General features: G+C 45.6%; 1 protein-coding gene across 1 annotated transcript in view; it reads right to left on the bottom strand.

Moving 5' to 3' along the window:
• ABCD2 (ATP binding cassette subfamily D member 2) overlaps positions 1-21,320 on the bottom strand; it is a 427,364-nt gene that overhangs the window by 293,459 nt on the left and 112,585 nt on the right. The window lies entirely within an intron of this gene.

The raw sequence follows: 21,320 nt of genomic DNA, 5'->3' as shown, positions 1-21,320 counted from the left end.
GTCGGTACAACAACGTGAGGAGCTGGACTCAGATCTCTCTGAATCTGAAATAGCCGATGCCCTGGCGCAGCTTCAGGCAGGAAAAACACCAGGCCCTAATGGATTCCAGGCCGAGACCTGGCAAAAGCTTGGAGGGAATAAAATAGCAACCCCCCTCCACAGGATGCTCCTTGGCGCCCGCGACCAAGGCACCCTCCCACCGGACCTATGTAAAGCCACCATTGTGGTCATTCCCAAACCCGATAAGCCCCCGGAACTGTGCGCCTCTTATCGGCCTATCTCGCTAATTAACAGTGAAGCCAAGGTTCTTGCCAAGCTCCTCGCCAACCGACTGCAGTCAGTAGTCCACACCTTGATCCACCCGGAACAATGTGGCTTTATGCCACACAAATCAACCCGTATGAACATACGTCGGCTCCACCTGGCGCTAGAGCGGGCCCCGGTCATTGATACCCCCCTCGCTCTATTGGCAATAGATTTTGAGAAGGCCTTCGACTCGGTCAGGTGGGACTGCCTCTGGGAGATCATGAGGCGTATGGGATTCGGAGACGGCTTCTTGGGATGGGTGAAACTACTCTACACTAATATTCAAGCAGAGGTCAGGGTGAATGGTTGGTCGTCCCGGTCCTTCCCACTGGGAAAGGGCACGAGACAGGGTTGCCCCCTTTCTCCCCTTCTCTTCGCCCTGGCGATTGAACCTCTTGCCCTTTGGCTCCGCCAAAATGCTGCATGGACAGGGTTCAGATGGCCCGAAGGACATGAGGACCGCATCTCCCTGTATGCAGACGATCTCCTGATTTACCTGGGAGACCCAGCTCGATCCTGCCCCAGGGTGACACAGATGCTTACCCGGTTTGGAGAACTTAGTGGGCTTAAAATTAATTGGGGGAAATCAGTCCTCTTCCCGGTGAAGGGCAATGTGCGGGTTGACCCCCAGCAATGCCCGTACCAGATGGAGACGCAAGGCTTTCGATATTTAGGGATCTGGGTGACTACAAACCTGACTGAATACATAACACACAATTTCCAACCGGTCCTTGATCGCTTCGTCAACAACGTCCACCATTGGAGGCTTCTCCCTCTTACGCCCATGGGAAGAGCCGCACTCTTTAAGATGATGACTCTCCCAAGGTTTCTCTACGTCTTACAGAATGCCCCATTGAAGATCCCAGACTCTGACTTCAAACGGGTCGAATCCCTCTTTCGGGAACTAATATGGGGGGGAGGCCAGTCGAGGATAGCGCTGACCACGCTCCAAAGATCGATCTGGGAGGGTGGGATAGGGGCCCCACGCCTCCAAACTTATTATTGGGCTGCACAGTTAGCAGTGGTCAACGACCTGCTCCACGGAGATAGGGAACTCCCACACATCAAGGCCGAGGTTGCGGCCATGCACGGTACCGACCCATGGCAACTGCTATACCAAACTCTCCCGAGACCCCTCCCGCCAACGACCACGACTCATATTACTGCCGTTTGGAAGCAGGCGCATAGATTCGTAGGGTGGGAACACAACGTAACTACCGCACAACCCCTGTGGAGAAACTGCAACCTGCCCGAAATAAAGAAACTTCATCCATGGCCCCGATGGGTAAGGGCCGGGATTCTGAGAGTCGGGGATATTCTTGAGGGAGGGGATATAGCCTCGTTTGAAGTCATCCAGCAACAATTCCAACTCCCGGACACTGAGCGATACCACTATGTACAGATGGCCCATGCCCTAAGAAACCACATACCCGTAGGCACTAACGTCCCGGACTATACACCGATAGAGCGCAACATGCTGCCAGCCTTCATCCCCACCAAATGCACCTCTATCCTATATAATGCTATTACATCCTTTGCTACGCCCGAACTCAGGACCCTTAAAGCCAAATGGGAGGTGGATGTAGGGGTAATAGATCCAGAAGACTGGATCCAAGTGCTAATGCACCCAAGGGAAGTGGCCATCTCTTCCAGGCTTCGGCTGGTCCAATTGAAGATCCTCCACAGGGTCTACTACCCCAGGACGATACTATATAGGTGGGAGAGAGCCTCGAACCCGAACTGTCTCCGATGCGGGGAAGAAGAGGGGACCTTCTTTCACATCCTTTGGGCATGCCCCCGAATCCGTACCTTCTGGGATGAATGCTGTACTGCGCTTAGCAATGCCTTGGCGTGCCAAATACCACTGGACCCAAAGATCCTCATTCTGGGTGTCCCGGGCGAGACTGCACTTAACAAATGGGACAGACTGCTCTTGAACACGGCAGCGGGACTGATGAAGCGCAACATAGCGCAAAAATGGGGAGCCCCGGAGTCCCCAACGATGGAGCAATGGGCATCGGACATGAACATTTGTGCAGTCATAGAACATAGAATATACACTGCCAGAGGCTGCCCCGCCAAGGCGGATAAGATATGGCGGAGGTGGGAAGAAGATGGACCTTAGATCCTCCTGGACCCTGCTGAGGGCAGCGAAGGGGATATGGTTTAATCGCATTAAAACCCGGGGTAATGTCATGGGTGATTGATAACTGACCTGTTCATGATCGAATTTTGAAAGGACATGCTAGTCCACACATGTTGTTGTTGTGTTGATAAGAAGTAAAACAATAAAAAATGTTTTATCAAAAAAAAAAACAATAGTGACTTGACTAAGCAGATTTTTTGGCAGCGACAGTAATCCAGAATGACAAAATCAGGAACACTCCTCCAGGGGCGATGTTGGCTAACCCTTTTACAGTACATATATACTTCGGGGACCATATGAGTAGATCTGTTCATGAAAATAGGGTAGCAATATCTGTCTAGCCTACTTCCATTGCTAAAATGACTAATGAACCTAGGGATTTTAAGGATTGGACAGAGGAGGGTGTTTATGGTATACTGATCTTGGAGTATAGTTGCACTATCATCCTAAACCGGGAAATTTTCTGAATGTGTTATGTCATTTTCCATCATTTAGAAATACCTACTCTCAGGACTTGGTACAAGTTGAATTTGAGGATGATGAGCGCACAAATGTGGTGTGGTTATCTGTTGGTTTTAAATTCATTTTTGATCTTTTACTCAAGGAAAGTGAGATGTTGCTGACGATAGGGTATGATCTCCATTCAGTAGATTATCTGCCCATATCGCAACATACATTTAAGGGAGGGTATACCAACTCAGTGGGAAGCGGCCTCGCCGGCAGTATACAGGAGGATGAAGGCCAAATGATTAGAAAGATGGAGATTGACCGAGATTGGCCATGGCTATCTTCCTTCTTGGGGGAAGATCCCACCGCTGTAGGTATTTGTCACGGTGCATAGGATGCGATTGCCCATCTCCTCTCATGGAACATGAGGTCTTTTGCATCTGTTTAAGCCAGGAACTCTTAGACCATGTTTGCTACAGGCTAATTTCATGAACGTACAAGAAGTCTGGTTGAAAGGGTCCCCTACATCAGATGGGTTTTCGATGTTTATACAACCAGCAAGGCAGGGTAGAAGAGGTAGACCTATGGGGGGACTCATCACAGCTATTAGAAATTGGGTTGGGGGCTGTTGGTCAGGTTTGCGATGCGATTCACCCATGCAATTTACTAATCATAATATATATACTGGAACCCTGCAGATCAGTTTAAAAGAACAAGTTACACTCTTACCTGGTAACGTTCTTTTGATGGGATGGTCCGATGACGTATTCCATATCTATGACAGGTGATCACCACAGCTGTGCTGCTTCGGAACATTTCCGGCGTCTGCGTCCTGCGTCGATGACGTCGATACGCTGTCCTCGAGGGCCTCGGTCGAGCCGACGTCACCGGATGTTATAAGTAGGACGCACGACACCCGTAGCCTGAGTTGTAGTTTTTCCCCAGAACGTGTGGCACCAATCTTCTGCCAGTATGACCACAGAAAGCCTTGCGGAAACGTAAGCTGCAATCGCATAAGAAATTCTGTAGCAGGGCAGGTAGGGAGGGAGCGATATGGATTATGTCGTCGGACCATCCCATCGAAAGAACGTTACCAGGTAAGAGAGTAACTTGTTCTTCAAGGGGTTTGGGTCCTCCGACGTATTCCATATCTATGACAGACTCCCAAAGCAGTACCAACGTATGGAGGAGGGAAAAGAATTTAGAATATAGAAATTTAGAATGCCCAATCAAATTGCAGAGTAAAGGACCGCCTTGCCAAAGGCCAGATCCTGCCCATGGAGAGAATCTAGGGAGTAGTGTCTTACAAAAGTATGGACCGAAGCCCAAGTGGCTGCTTCACAGATGTTACGAATAGGAACACCCCTCTGCAGGGCAGTAGAGGCAGTCATACCCCTAGTAGAATGGGCCCATAAGCCTACTGGAGGGTCCTTACCCGCCAAGCGGTAACATTCAGAAATTGCCAAGATAATCCATCTAGCCAAAGTCTGTTTAGTAACAGCTTCTCCCAAACGCCTTCCAGCGTAACCTATAAAGAGCTGACCGTCCACTCTGACCCGGGACATGCGTGAAATGTAGAAACTCAAAGCTCTCCTAGGATCCAACCTATGGAGCCTCTCCTCTTCATTACCAGGATGCGGAGGAGGATAAAATGCTGGAAGAATGACCTTCTAAGGACAACTCTACCTTATGAAACACCGTGAAGGGTGGCTTAACAGAAAGTGCCTGCAACTCACTCACTCTGCGAGCGGAAGTGACCGCAACTAAAAATACAGTTTTAAGGGTTAACAGTCTCAAAGGACAAGAATGTAAAGGCTCAAATGGAGCACCCATTAGGAATTTTAGAACAAGTTTCAAATCCCAACCGGGCACCTGGAAAGGTGACGGTGGGAACACCTTAGTGAGCCCTTTCAGAAACTGAGAAATTAAAGGAATTTTGAAATAAGAACACTTCTCAGATGAGCGCTTAAATATGGACAGCGCCGCCAGGTAACCTTTAATGGTACCCACTTGTAGGCCCTTGTGGGCTAAAGAAAGCAAAAAAGACAGAACCACAGGAATGTCACATGAAAAAGGATCCACATTCTTAACCCTGCACCAGTCGCAGAACTTTCTCCAAAGGCAACGGTACAGGGACTTTGTTGCAGGCCGTCTGGCCAAAAGCAACACCTCCATCACGTCTTCAGGGAGGTCCCAATCCTTATACCTTTCAGAAGCCAAGTGTGAAGGTTGAGGGATCTGACCTCTGGATGGAGAACCTGACCCCCCTCCCGTGAGAGCAGATCGTTTCGGGAGGGAAGACGATGTGGAGGGTAGATGGACAAGTCGTGAAGGTCCGGGTACCACGTTCTCCGGGCCCATGCCGGAGCAATGAGGATCATCCGGGAACCGAACCTCCATAACCTCTGCAGCACTTGCGGCATGACGGGGACTGGAGGAAACACGTACAGCAGTAGGAAGGACCACTCCACCACGAACACGTCCCCTAATGCTACTTTTGGAGGAAATTCCCGCGAGCAGAACCTTTCGCACTTCCGGTTGACACTGGAGGCGAAGAGATCCACTTGTGGGGACACCAAAAGGCGAAGATCTCCAGGAGAATCTCCTGAGCCAGCTCGCACTCGTGAGAGATCGCGCTCTGCCTGCTCAGAGCGCCCGCCGTCTCGTTTTCGTCTCCAGCCAGATGAACTGCTGAGATGGAAACTTCCTGCTGGATGGCCCAGAACCAGAGCTGCATCGCCTTCCTGCACATAGGAGGTGACTCTGCCCCCCCCCTTTTTGTTGAGGTAATACATGGCCACTATGTTGTCCATCAGAATAAGGACATTCTTCCCTCGCACAGTCGGCAGAAAACCTTCAGGGCAAGACTGACGGCCCTCAGCTCCAACAGATTGATATGGAGTCTGGACTCTGACGGAGACCAACGACCGCTGACTGTCAACTCGTCACCTCCGGCCAAGGTAGCCAAAACGGAGCCCCCTTCATCAGATTGCCTTCGACGGCCCACCACAGAAGGCCCTGGGCGACCGAGGGCGGCACCCGAACCTGGTCCGACATCCTACCGGAGGACTGTGACCACTGCATCTTTAGAGCCCACTGCAGAGATCTCATACGCAGTCGAGCCTCTGGCACCAGAAGAATGCAGGATGCCATGAGGCCGAGCAACCTCAAGAACTCGAGCGCTGGGAGACACTGGGCAAGTTGAAACTTGTGCACCATCTGCAGAATGTGATGAGCCCTCACCTGGGGAGGGAAACACTGCCCCAGGGATGTGTTGAGCACTGCTCCGATGTACTGGAGCCGCTGGGTTGTCGTCAAGTGGGACTTCTTTAAGTTGAGGGAGAAGCCCAGCTTGTGAAGGCAGTGGCAGGTGACTGACAGATGATCCAGGACTTGCTCGGTAGAGCACGGCCTGATCAACCCATCGTCCAGGTAGGGGAAGACGTGAATCCCCCCTTTCCTGAGATACGCTGCCACCACCACCATGATCTTGGTGAAAACCCTCAGGGCGGAGGTCAATCCGAACGGCAGGACCCGAAACTGAAAGTGCGAGTCGCCAACCGCGAACATCAGGTACTTCTTGTGCTTGGGATGGATCGGCACATGAAAGTAAGCGTCCTTGAGGTCGAGAGAGACCAACCAGTCCTGAAGTTGAAGGGCATGGAGGACTTGAGAGAGAGTAACCATCTTGAACTTGTTCTTCCTGAGGAGTTTGTTCAAACCACGCAAGTCCATGACGGGTCTCAATCCCCCGTCTTTCTTTGAAATAAAAAAATAAGGGGAATACCATCCCTTGTTCCTCTCCGCTACAGGGACCAGTTCTATGGCGCCTTTCTCCAGCAGGGCTTTGATTTCCTGCGCAAGGAGCGGATCCGGACTCTTCAAAGAGAGATTCCCTGGTGGATTGTCGCAAGGCCTCTCCCGGAAAGGAAGACAGTAACCGTGGGCTATGATCTCCAGAACCCACACATCTGAAGTAATGGCACGCCATTCTACAAGATGCTGCGTCAGCCTTCCCCCAGCCTTCCCCCAACCGGCGAACCATGGGAAATGGCCTCATGACTGAGTCGAAGCGGCTGCGGCATTGCCTGAGGGTAAAGAGGCAACTGCCCGAGTGGCCTTGGCACCTCGAGTACCTTGTTTTCTACCTCTGGTACTCCTACGGTGGCCCCTTTGACTTGCAGCTTCTCTCGATCTACCAAAGGATGAGTAATATCGAAAGGAACCTCCCCTCCATTGCTGTCCCCTAGGATGAAAAAGCAGAGATTGGCGAACTGCAGCACTCAACTATTTTGCTGCAGCTTTGGAGGTCTACACCCTCTCAAGGCTCTTGTCAACCTTGCTGTCAAAAAGATGTTCACCATCATAGGGCATGTTGAGAAGCCGGGCTTGTACATAAGGAGCAAACCCCGACTTCCGCAACCACGCAAATCTGCGCATTACGGTGCACCATGGACCGGCTGACGCAATCTGCCATGTCCAGACCCGACCGAACGGATTCACACATGGCATCCTTGCCATACTGAACAAGAGCAAGGAAGCCATCCCGTTCTTCCCCTTCGGGAATACGTTCAGCCGCCAAAGAGACACAATTACACAGAGTATGAGTGAAACGTGCTAAGGCACACACAGAATTGGGGGCCTATAAAGCCATACACCCTCAAGAAAACACTTTCTTCGCCCAGCCATCAAAACGTTTGTCGTCCCTATCAGGAGGGATGGTAGGGTACGACGCCTGTTTTGCCGGGGCCGTAGCCGTCTGCACCATCAAACTCTCCGGAGTGGGGTGCGTAGTCAAGTAGCTGGGGTCGCTACTGGCTGGATGGTATTTCTTCGGCAAAGACTTGCTCACTGCCGGGAGACTCTCTGGAGCAGTCCAAGCCGCTGCCACCCTTCTTTGCAAGGCCATATGGAATGGCAGTACCGGGTCAGTTGGTGGACCTTGGTCAAGATATCCGTCAGATCATCCTGCAGAAAATCCACTGGTGGGGCAGACCACCCCAAGTATTCCGTCACAAGGCGCCAGTACGAGGACTCGGCGTGCGTGCCATGCTCAGGCCTACCAAACTCAACCTGCAGAGAGGTTTCCAGATCACTGGCGTCGTGCAAAGACTGACGCAGGTCTTCCTGGTGGCTATGACCAGACATGAGTTTGTCAGGAACCTCATCAGGAACAATACCTTCATCAGACCCTTCATCCACCTCAGAGATGTAATCTAGAGGCTGGAACAAATCCCTGAATGAGGGCAGAGAAAAAGGCTCAAATGCAGCCCTTACTGACTTCTGCAGGGCCTTTCTCTGAGTTTCCACGGGTCTCTGGGGCACCTCCGACAAAGCCTCCTCAAAAGGCGTTGAGAGCTTTGATAGAATCAGCGTCGACGTCGAGCATGGCGCCGAAGGCATCGACACAGGCCTCGAGGGCGGAGCCCCGAGCGTGTCCTTCGACAGAATGGGCGCCGATGGCGTTGACGGCTGGCTCGGAGGCAGAGCCTCGAGAGAGTCCTTCGACGGCCTCAGCGCCGAAGGCGTCGATGTCTTCTTCGAAGACCTAACAGGCTCTGACGGTCTCGAGGGCGTTGCGACCCGGGACCTGGAGCGGCCATGGCCAGAGCGATCCACATTGTCCGACCGGGACCTCAAAAGATGCCCGGTGATCGCGATGACTGCTCGAGCCCAAAGGCGTGCGAACAGTGTCTCTAGCACGTTCCCTGCTGGCGTCTTTCGATGGCGCAGACGGAACGGAGCCCTGTAACTGATAAATCGCCATCATCTCCTTATGAAATTAATCCCATTCCGCAGGAGTGGAATGCTTATTGGGACAAGCAACCCGCCGATGTGCGCAGTCCTCGGACAAGGACAGGGAAGGTGACCGGTGACTTCGCTTCCTGGAATGCCTCGAAGAGGCAGAGGAATGGCGGGACCCACTCCGGGACCGAGACCCCCTGGACTTATGCCGACAATGTGGAGAGTCAACCCTCGAATCGTCAGTTGAAAGCCCAGTGGATTTCAAATTCCGGGGCTTGGCCACCTTACCGACAGAAAGCTTCTTCTTACGCTCCCGCAAGGCCTTCGAAGTTAATGACTGGCAATCGTCACAATCGTCCGTGGCGTGATCCTCACCGAGGCACCAGCAGGCGTTGTGCGGGTCCATCAGCGACATCTTCGAACCGCCATCCCGACACTTCTTGAAACCCGGCCGCGGTGTAGAAGAAGACAAAGGCATCATGGAAATCTACACAAACGATCATATCTCCGAAGCGAACACGTTCGCGGAAAAAACTGAACTGCGGCTACAGGCGTTGTGTGTCCTACTTATAACATCCAGTGACGTCGGCTCGACGGAGGCCCTTGATGAGATCGTATTAACGTCATCGACGCAGGACACAGACGCCAAATATTTTCCGAAGCAGCACAGCTGTGGTGATTACCTGTCATAGATATGGAATACGTCGGAGGACCCAATCCCCTCAAATTCACCTTTTTGACCATGTAGTGCTTAAAGAATGGTTTGGCACCAGCAAAAGTGGAGAGGTGGTGATTGCTGGTGATATAAACTGTGATTGACATTCTTTCTTGGAGACTCATTGTGATAAACCAAGAGTAGGTTACAAAACTAGGATGGAAAATTGTTGCAGGTGGATGGCTCTGATGGCAGCCTGGGACTTGAAGTGTCTTCATTTGATTGCCTTAGAAAGGGATTCCAATAGTTATACCTGGAAAAGAGGGCCTTTGACCTCAATGATTGATTACAAATATATATTTGTCTCCCGATCCATCATGCAGGATTGTTTAGCCTTTTAAATAAACCAATCTGAAAATAGTGACCATCTGATTATTAGGGGCTCCTCTGAATTAAAAATAAGAATCAGGGACAAGATATCAGAACAAGGGGTCCTGGTTAATAATGCAGGTAATCGGATTAGATGGACTGCTCCTAGTAGACGGCAGTTAAATGATTCCATGTTGAATTTAAATGAGAATATGGGGAGAGAGGAATTGCTCATCTCTTTTCTCGGCGCCTCTTTTTTCAGAATTTGTTTCTGAGAAAATTAGCAATAGCATGTAGAATGCGAATAGGAGCTGCATAACACATTTGCACTCTTTTGATAAAAGGGTTTGTAAAAAAAAGGGTTTTGAGGAATCAAATGCTGGAGATTATAAAGACAAGCAATGATGGGAGTAATTAGGGATAACATTAAAAACAACACTAAGGATTTCTGGTCCCTTATGAATGGTGACAGATACACTCAGATGGATAAACAAATAAATCCCATTGAAGAATATGTATGGATAGATGTCCTTTCCGAGCTCTACTCTGCAACTGACGAGGATCAAGATCCGGTGAACTCTCTCCATTTCATAGACACATCTTGGGTCCTAAATGGGAGGAGCACAGAGGTAGACTACTGGTTAAGGAGGGTCAATACGTCTAGTGCGCCTGGCCCCGATGGTGTATCCAACTTTGCCCTGAAAGGTAACATCGTATTGTGGGCAGAGATTCTGTCTATACTCTATACAAATATTTTTAAGAGTAGAACCACCCCTGAGTCAATGAAGATGTCTTATCTGATCCTGATTTTCAAGAAGGGAGATAGGTCTAGTCCAAAGAATTATCATCCTGTCTCCTTACTTGAGGTCGGGAGTAACATCTTCTCAATGATTCTGTTAGAGGATCTGACTGCATGGATGGATAGGATTGGGGATGGATAGGATTGGGGCTTGGGATGTTGGCCAGTCTGTGTTTAGGAAAGGTTTGGGGATAATCTTCATAGCTTTATTCTATCCCAGAGTGCGAAGGATAAGAGCCAGGTATCTTTGGCGTTCATGGACCTCACTTTGGCTTTCGACAAAGTGAATAGGGAACATCTGTGGAAGAAGATGAGGCCCAGGGGCACCCCTGTGGCTCTTGTTCAGATCCTCATCACTTTACATCAAGACACCAAGATGAGAGTTAGATTGGATGGGGATGGGGGCACCTTTCAAAACCTCTGACTACCAAATGTAGTTTGTTACAGGACTATGCCCTCACCCCATTCCTCTTTAACATTTACCTATTTGAGCTTTACCCTCGCGTATAGGACAACTAGCGGTTCATTATAGCGGTTCATTATCTGTCATACGCGGCTGATCTTCTCCTTATGGATAAAACCCCAATTGGATTGCAAAGAAGCCTGGATTCCCTTGCATCCTATGTGAGGGAAAACAATTTAGAAATCAACATACATAAGACCAAGATCATTGTGTGTTCCAATATGAAGGTGGGCGCAAGTTTTTGTGGAGAATTGGTGGTGAGAGTTTAGAGTGTGCAGAGCAGTATAAATATTTGGGTTTTACAAGTTACAATAAACAAAACAAGGGTGCCCATTTCGATTCTCCCTGATGCCCGCCCTTAAATACTTAAATACTACAAGGCTAAGGGAAAACCTGCGAAGTTGTACGATACTGAGATCTTAAATATAAAGGAAAACAAATGGTACAGTAAGGAGGGCTATAAATGGTGCTTGGTATTGGGATTACCTGACTGTATTCCAATGGCTACCATCAGAAGGGAAGTCAGACTTCTCTCCTTGATCAGTAGTTTGGAATGGAGGATAATATCATTCTATCTCAATCGTTCTTCCTCCGAGACAATCGTTATTCAAACATCTGAAAATTATTAAGAACAAACACCTGCCTTCCATATTGGGTTTAGAATGCCAACACGTATTGGACAGGGTTGTGTGGAGTGAAGAAGTTCTAATTCAAAATCCACAAGAAGCTAAAAATGCCATTTGGGAGTTGGATTGGTGCATGACAGGTGAAGAAATCAATACCTATTTTTTTATTGATTTACTGGTTTATAACAAACGTTTTATCAAGCCATTGAAATCCATCATGAACAAACAAACAAACGAAAAAATTTAAATCCCACATATGGGATCCATCAGCGTCATAAAATCTTTATTAATCCTGGCCATCTATATGGACCCATTGAGCCGGGTTCCTTTCCCCTCCTTGCAAAGACCTCCTTCAAGAACTTTACCAAAGCGAAAGCCACCGGATAAAACTCCCCTCGTAGGAGAAAGGACCAAATTGTTTCAGAGTTTTGAAAATGCCTTTCTTCAACAATCTTGTCCAGGTATTTTGTTTGCATATGAGTTATGTGCTTCAATGATTCTTCCTCAGCGAGGAGACCTGACCGTAGATTTAAAAGATCTGCTTAGTTGGAAACAAGTTCATCCTAAAACGCATGAACTGATTTCTGTACCATCTGTCGTGAAATATAATCGTGCACTCTGGGAGTGAATCACAGACCTTATCTCTCTCATTGTTGTTTGGAGTTTAAATCGGTTCCTTTCTGCGATCGGGTGAGTCCAATCATCCTGGCAGAGTTTCCACTTCACTCTAGCCGCGTTGGTAATAAACTCTTCCAGGGCCACGTTAAGTTGATTAAGCAGTTGATCACAGTTGTTTCTCCACTCTGTTAGTAAAGGCTCTCTGTCGGTCTCTAGCGGTGACTCTAAAATATGCTGTGGTTTGCACAGACAGGGCATCAGACATTTACGGTAGAGCGCTAGAGATTTCCATATTGATCTCGCTCACAAAGAGATCAAACCCAGCTCAAATCTGATGATTGAAATTGGTATAAGGTTGGGGAGATTTAAGAATGTTTTCAATAACAGTCCTTCTAGTGATGGCCATATTTCTCATGTGGTCAGAGGAAAACCTTCTGCCCCGTATGTTAGTACGGGGGTGCCCTTTGCCAGAAAGAAGAACTTCAGTGGCAAGACTGGAAACTTTCTGTATTTCCTCTGAATCACTCTGCCCTGGGCTATCCATTTTTTTAATTTTGTTTTTAGGGCCATCTGACGAGGCAGATCGATTTTTCTGTTGTTAATCAAGCCCCCCAGATAAGGTATCTGTTGGATCTGTCTCAGCATTCTTTTATTGAAGTACCATTTGAACTCAGGTCTTGATCTAGAACCCCTATACCAATAAATTAATTGGATCCCAAACTCACTTTGATAAAAAAAATATAACACCCTTGAGAATTATATAAAGAAATGTCCATTCCCCTATATTCAGAAAAAGTATATGAGGCTTAGGTTCAACCGATATCCTGCGTTAGACGTACTGGGGGCTAAGATCTCCAGGGATTTGAGAATATGCAGGCTATGCAGAGAGCCTGCCATAATTTAAACGCTTGAACATCTTCTGTTAGAATGTAAAAAAGCGATGCACTTTAGGAAGAAATACTTACTTTTTAAAATCATTTAAATTATTTTCGTTTCATCAATTGTGGTGTATGATTTTATGTGGGGACTCTATTCCCATGATGAATGATGCTATTCACTGTATTGAAGCTAGTATGGAAGGTATGAAATGAATTTATTTTTGCAATTAATACGAATCTGTATATATGATGTGATTTTATGATGTGATTTTATGCTCTGAATTAAGTTTGACAAGCTACTTTTATGTTGATTTTATATTTTCATGGTGTTTCTTTTTGTCTCTTCTTGATGTGTTATGATATGATTTGTAATTTAAAGTGTTATATAGAAATTTGTTTTGAAAGGTTAATTTAATTTAGCCAACCAAAATAAATAAAAATAAATAAATTAAAAAAAAATTATGTATACTGGTGACATTTTTGATGTAATTACTGGGGTTTCTATATATGATTGTGAAAGGTTTTGATAAACCAAAGCGCAATAACAAAAAAATGTTCAAGCTTAGCTGCAACCTGCTATTCTTCAACTGATTTATTCATATTTCCATAGGGTTCCTTTAAATACAAACAATTTCACTCACATGGAGTTCTGCTGCAGTTAATGGTTCGGATGAGAGGGTCCTGGGGGGTAAGGATGGTAGGCCTCCAACAGATGGGTTTAAGCCTGTGCTCACTGGTACTGAAAAGACATAGGGCCTCATTACGAGGTATGCCGGTAGCCATGCCGGCAAAACCGCATCCGTATCCGTGTCTGTGTCCTCGGAATGAGGACTTAACGGACCATTCCGAGTTCGGATGGCCCGGTAATTCCTCACTCGAGGACACGGTTCATCCCCATTCCCATTCAGCCTCCATAGGGCTGAATGGGAATGGGAGAGGGAGTAAACAACGGGCCATTACGAGATGGCCCGTTGTTTGCTCCCTCTTCCCCTCACGGGACCCGGTATGCACGCCTGGTTTTCCCAGGCGTGCTTAACGTGTCCCGCGAGGGGACCTCGTAATGTGGCGGAACGGGTTGAACGGTGCCGCAGCCTTTTACGGCGCCGTTTAACCCGTTCCGCCAGGGTCGTAATGAGGCCCATATAGTTTTCTTGTTGTGATGTTAAAGGAGTAGGATTTTCCTTTGTTTATATGGTGTCCCGAAAGAGTGTCTGTGCAGTTGATTGTGATCAAGTCAATATGAATCACTCGCTGTCCCTCGAAGCTGATGGAAGTTAGTGGAGGTGAATTCAACAGAGTATATCAAAGTGTAATAAGGTAATCTATGTGCTGATACTGAGGGAGGAGTTGCAGCAGAGATGCTGGTAAATTGTAAGTATGTGATTTATTGTTTGTAGCTCTTTCAAAAGTTGAAGTTGAATTTTAAAAAGACAATAACAAAAAAGAAGCGTTAATAAAGACATTTTAAAATCTTGCATCTTCTATAAACCGGAAGAGAGCACAACATGATGTAACTTATTGCTATTAGCATATCTAACATAGTCCCTTCCCACCTATTAAGAGAGGAGGTCCCAATCATAATGGACTCATTAAAAGACCAATAGGATAGAAGAAATCCCTCATCATTAGAGCCCACATCCCAAAAATGTATTCTATGAGTCTGTGCATGCTTGTGAACGTCTTTTGAGTGTGGGAATGGAAGTGAAGTTTAATGGTGCTTCTCAGTGTTCTCTTTTAACGTGGTCTAAATATTCGGAAGAAAACTTGACCAAACTATCAAGTTTTTTCCAATTAAGCCTTGTCTTCTTCTGCTCCTACCTGATCTCCTTAAGAGAATCTAAGAAAAGCATGGTAGATATAGAATACCTGGTCACACAGAAATAAGAACAGGGTGAATTAATTTGACAAGTCTTCCATTAGAGTACAGAGGGTTCTTAAGGGTGCTAAGCAGGGAACCACACTCTTCGCCAACTCAAAGGTCGCACAGCGGGAAGCGCTGTGGTTGCAGGTTGCCTTGTCGGAGAGAAGAGCTCTACACACATTGGGCCTCATCATGACCCAGGTCGTGATGAGGCCCATTTGTCTGTCTCCGGTGGCTGGCGAGCACCAAGAACCGAAAGGAGCAATGTGAGCTCCTGTTGGGGAAGACGCTCCAAGTCTGGCGAGAAAAGAAGAAGTCCCTGCAGCAGTGGGAAACGCAGACGCGCAGTGAGAGACCGATGAGTTGGCTTTGGATAAGTGACCCTGGGGCGCTCCAGCATAAACAGCTAGCAGTAGATGGACCTTTTAATTACCAAATTAATGATAGAAAGAATGTTGTGCTTAACACACATGTTGAGAGAAAAAGAAACAAGAGTTTATAATTATCACTATCCAAGCAAAGAAGAGTGATGTTTAAACAAGGCTGTAATTACCAATGCCCAAGGAAGAAAGGGGCAGTGTTAAACCCACAGAGTGACCCGCATTGGCAAAATAAAGAGAATGCAGTATTAGATCAAAACTGTAACCAATATTGCTGAAGCTAAGAGGCAATAAGTGAATCAAATAACAACCAGCATTGCCTAAAACAAGGAAATGTCATTAGAAGGAAAATGGGAAACAGCTTTCTAGAACAAAGAAATTTGAATCAACAGTTACCTGATGTGACAGTAGAAACCCAGAGTTGGCAGGAAAGTTACCCTCCTCAGGGAGAGTGTCTGTCAAGGGGGAGAGGAACCTAACCTGCATTGCATGTGGCCATTCAATCATTAGAACAAACAGCACCAATGGGTGTTGTATCCTTATGGAAGAAATTGTGAATTTTACTGTTATTCAAAGACATAACTGATGTTTTGAAGTGGATCACACTGCAGAGTACTTGTAGTTGTGTTAGGAGATTCATCCTGGCAGGAGAGAACACCAGGAACAGGATTATTAGTGGTAGTCCTGGCAGGTTAGTGAAGCAGGAAGAAGACATTGAAGTACTGCATTGTGGTGAAAGGTTGTGGTGGGAGGAAAGTGGCAATGCCACTAATGTGTTTGGTGAACTGTGGGAGAACCATCCTGAAGAACACATGGTTGCGTATAAAGAAAAAATGTGTAGTAGTTGCATTTCTCAAGAGAAGAGAAATCCTATTGATATATTCATGGGAAGAGTGATAAAGTTTGTTGGATTATAATACAATCACTATACAAGTGAAACCCTCCAAAGTGAAGGAACTTTGTGTTGGAAACAGAACTTGGATATTAGAAGAAACCTTTGTGTGTTGTCTTTTGAAGTAGAATCTGACTATTGGAATGAACTTTATTCATTGGAACTTTTATTTGGAAATTCTGCTTTGGTTCTAATTATAATTTTCTTGATATTGAACAGCCATATGAATTCCTGAAATTCTTTTGTTGTATGAATAGGTATGAGAGACAGATATCCTTGTGTATTAGTGTTTTATTTTCGTATTAGTTTCATAGGCAGGGAAATCCACGTTAGGCTAGGGAAAGTGAGGCATTTTTCACACCTATTTAAGTTAATAAATGGCTTTTTGTGAAAAACCTTTATCAAGTTGTTCGCCTCGCATTTCTGACTCCTAAAAGCAACTTGGAAGGATGTGCATGCCGTAGAGATGATACCTTGGAGTTTTTGGAGGTATGTGAATAGCTCGCCCTTGGACTCCCAGAGCCTCTTACTATCCCATTGTATACCCAGCTAAGAAGGAACACCTCTTCAGGGACAAAGACATCAGAATAAGGTGATTACTACCATCTTCTTTTTATGCAGCAAAGAGTGTGGAATTTGCTTGGACATCAACACAATCGATATTCTGCCAAAAGCTTACGGGCTCTGGAGTGTCTTTTTAGTGAGCAATGTGCACATTCGGCTGGAAGAAAAAGTTGTGATACATTGCAAGTGCACAGACAGAAAAGAGTGTCAATCAGAAACGGAGGTCTGACCTTTGCATAAAGTGCATACGTTGACCTCTGAGTGATGGCACGCAAGAATGTCTGATGATTTGCCAGTAAAATATCAGCATGCCACTGCGAAGCAATGGCTGATGCAGCTGCTTGTAATACAAAGCCATGGTGAGACTTGTCCAATCACCTTAGCAGAAATTAAGAATTCACAAGGGGGAGTCATAGCAGATATATGGGATGGAGAGGCAGTGCATATGTTCAGACTTCCAGATTTTGTATAGTCTCTATGAGAGGTGCTTTGAGTTCCTTACTGGCGAGAGGATATCTGATATGTGGAAGGAAGAGATAAAGATATAGGAATACCTTTAATTGAAAAAGTGTGATGTATGAATTCACAACCACTGCTCACTCTACCTGGCTGAGAAAATCTCCACAAAATCTCCAATGCACCACCAGAAGCCATGACATTGCCATAATGAAACAGACCTGCAATGCATCTTGTTTCTGGCACCGTTTTCCAAGGACAATCATACTGGCTCCCTCAATCCCACAGTTCAAGAACCTGCCCTTCAAAGAATCTCACTAATCTCTGATCACTCCACTCAATCCTACTTTTCTTCTTCCTCGTTGGAGCTCAATTCTCCTCTGCTCTAAAAAAGCCATTCCAGCAACATCTGCTTCCCTTCACCCTACCTATAGTCCCCTGGGTGCGTGCTCTATGAATAGCGCTCCATTGCTTTCCAGTTAGATTTGCTCTGCATAAAGCAAATACATATATGCATGAACTTGATGTTTTTGAAGAGAAGTTTACTTTGATCAGGATAATAGTTTTCATCCAAAGAATGTATAACAAAGTCTGTACTACCTATGAGATACATTCATGTTCTACATTTGACAAACAATACAAGAAATATTATGCCACCATTTAAGGAACATACTAAATAATTGTGGTGCAAACATGTACATCATCTAACATAAAAAATGCTGTACATTTAACAAAATTCCACACCTTCAATTTCATAAGTATCAAGTAACCTTTAGAAATTCCAGATGTGTTTTTATACTTTAGACTCAGGGTGAGCCTTCGAGTAGTGTTTAATACTTTCCCTGACCAGCCGCTGGTGTCCCCTATGTTAGATAAGGCACTTCAGGGCCTACTGGGTAGGCATATAACCACGGATTGTACTCAATGGCTATCCGCTCTAGGAGTATGGGAATATCTTGCTTGCGCGAAAAATGGGAGAAATCATTGGGTAGGGAGATCTCAGAAGATACATGGAAATACTGCTGCGAGGGTATTCGAAAGGGTGCTATCAATGCTAGGTATAAGCTAATTCATTTTAAGTATATTCACCAATTCTATTATACTCCTGTTAAGCTCAGGGAACTCTTCCCGGATGTCACCGGAAGATGTAATAGATGCCGTTCAGAAATGGCTGACTTCCTCCATGTTGCTTGTAGCTGCCCGAACATACAATTATTTTGGAAGGGAGTGTTTGAGGTAATTGGGGGGATTGTAGGCCAAATAATGGACCCTGATATTGTGATGGGCTTGCTGGGCTACACTAAGTAGGGTCCTAGAGGTATGAGGAGATTGGTGATGCTGCTTCTAATCCTGGCTAAGCGAAGGGTAGCTATGTTGTGGGGGGCGGGACATGCTCTGAAGGTTTCACATTGGAAAAATTACATTTTGTATTGTAATGATATGGAATGTGGATGGGGATCACTGAATGGGCAGTGCAGGTGTGATACTGGCATGTGGGATGCATATACAAATTATTTGCTCCAGAGACCCGCCTCTAGCGCTGGTGGGACATTGGTACGTGACGATGAAGGGGAGGTCTAGATGGTCATTTGGATGTTACACATGGGATGACGTATGGAGCCGTCTATAATGGGACTATATCTGGAGGTCTACGCGGACTGATCTACGGTGGCAATGATAATTGTCTGGACGAACTGCACTTGTAGCCTTGGTGGTAGACAGTATTGTGTGGTGTGTCAAGGTTGGGGGGGAAGTTGGGATGTGGGGGGAACTTTGTGGTTTGTATGTTGTTATGCAAATTAATAAATAAAACGTTTTTTTAAAAAAACCTTTAGAAATTCCAGACCGGGTTCCGAAAAATGTATGGCATCCCTAAATGTTTTTGTTTATAATGTACGCCAGATGCAGGCTGTACACTCAAACTTATAATCTTTTTATTATGCTAGTTTGGAACTGACTGCAGCATTTGGCCGAGTGGATAGAAAGTACTTGTGGCTAAAACACGCCATGTGGGGCATTCTTGTGGTTAACTAAAAAGGAAGATGCTATTCCACAAAGATACTTCTTTGTAAGCTAGGCTGAATAATAAAGGTTACATTTCAGGGAAAATTCAAACATTCTTACGATTGCGACGAGGCTTCTATTTTGGCTCCCACCCTTTTAATTTATACATATTTGACATCCAGGATGCCTTGAATATTAATACCTGCGAAACGGGGCCATTTAAGAGTGCTTTGGTTGACGTATGCCAATGACATTATTTCATTAGCTAAGGCACCAATTGGCCTGCAAAGAAGCTTGGAAGTAGTTGAGCAATATGCAGTGACGAATAACTTGATTATCAATACAAATAAATCAAAGATTATGAACTTTATGCAAAAACAAATAATAATTTCAAGTGGAAAATCTATGCTACTAATTTGGAAGTAGTGCACAGACTACAATAGGTTTTCATATCTACAATCGCAGAAGAGAAAAGCAGGTCCGTGAGATGCTCAAGAGGACATTTATTCCTTTTACCAATAAAATGGAAAGAATTGTATTATAATATGGAAGATTTTCAATGATCCCTCTAATTCATTTTTAAAAGTCAAAGGCTCCCCGATGCATTTTGTAAGGCCAAGAAATTGGGTTCAATGCGAATTGGAAATAGCTCTCTATTTATGAGAGAATATTTTGGAAACATGTACTTAGGTTATACGGTATGATTTGTGTATGGTTTCTTTGGAAGCCCTAATCCAGTGGAGAAAACTGAAAATGTATCTCAAGATAATGATAATGCAATCCTCCTATGAGGAATGACTGCAATCAGTGGCATGTTCCCTGGTGTCTTGGAGACGGTTGGCACTGAAGGGAAAAACAATCCCCCAGGACACTCACGCGCAGCTCACGATCATGTGTTCACGCACGCAGCGAGGAACAGGTCATGTGGTGCAGATGCCGGCACGGGGTGTGACCGAAGCAAAGAATCGGGAAACATAAAAGCCACAACAGATAAGCGTCAGCGCTTCACAGCTGACTTTCATAGTTAGATTGGCGCATTACTACTCATCTACTTTTGTCTGGATATTCTGACTTCCAGCTTCTGTTTCACTGGCCCTTCCTATTCTATTCTGTTTTCGGTTTTGGTAAATCTAAAAAGATGTAAAAACTGTTGCCTTTGTAAGAGGGGAATGTTCATTGAAACTGCTAAACATCTAATAATGTATTGTCCTAGTATGAAAGATAGATGTATTGAATATTTTTGGCGATTTGGGTATAATTTGGACATTCTTTCTACAGAATCCTTCTGAGATAGAATTATGTTAGGTCAGCAACTTTTGCTAATTAAAGCGGTACTAAAGTTTGTTATTCTCTTTCATGTGCCCTCATTAAGAAATTGCCGGTATAACGCTGGTAGTACCAGCGAGATATCAGAAAATTGCACTTACTGTCTCTGCCGCCCGATATCCCGGTATTACTGGGATATTACGGGCGGCGGAGAGACAGTAAATTCCCATTCCCATGTATTCCCCTAGTACTCCATTGGATGGGATTGACTGTATCACTGGCACCGGCATTACCGGTGCCGGTGATTCAGGAATGTGATCTTCCAGCAGGTCAGGCCTGCTGGGAGATCTGTGGCACCCACTGGCAGACTTGAAGTGTGCCGGTCTGGAAAACATACCAGAGCCGGAACTACCTGCATTTTGTTCGGACCAGCACACTCATAATGAGGGTCATGGGCTTTTAGGTGAAAACCTGAACTGATGTTTTTAATATCATACTTTACTCATTGTTAGAAAATAGGCTCATTGTACAGATACTTGAATATATGGATTTTAAGTGTGTAACTATACATATATATGAAGTTTCAGGAATTTAGGGGTTTCATAATATGAGATTAGTATTGTGTTGTAAGTGTTTTTACCAAAATTTTATTAATGGACTGAATCTATGGTTATGGATTTGTGAAAAGTTTAATTTAATTCATTGCAGAATAAGTAAGTAAATAAATAAAAAGTATCATATCACATTATCATTCAAATGTTCACTGTACTTTAGGTTTAGCAAGCGAGCAATGGCAAGTGCGATCTGTCACAGTTACATCAAACCTTTGAACTCTGTGTTCCTGT

The sequence above is a fragment of the Ambystoma mexicanum genome, chromosome 12 (genome assembly GCF_040938575.1).
Source record: "Ambystoma mexicanum isolate Mex_15411 chromosome 12, UKY_AmexF1_1, whole genome shotgun sequence".
NCBI classification, from domain to species: domain Eukaryota; kingdom Metazoa; phylum Chordata; class Amphibia; order Caudata; family Ambystomatidae; genus Ambystoma; species Ambystoma mexicanum.
This window is presented reverse-complemented; position numbering and strand designations above follow the sequence as displayed.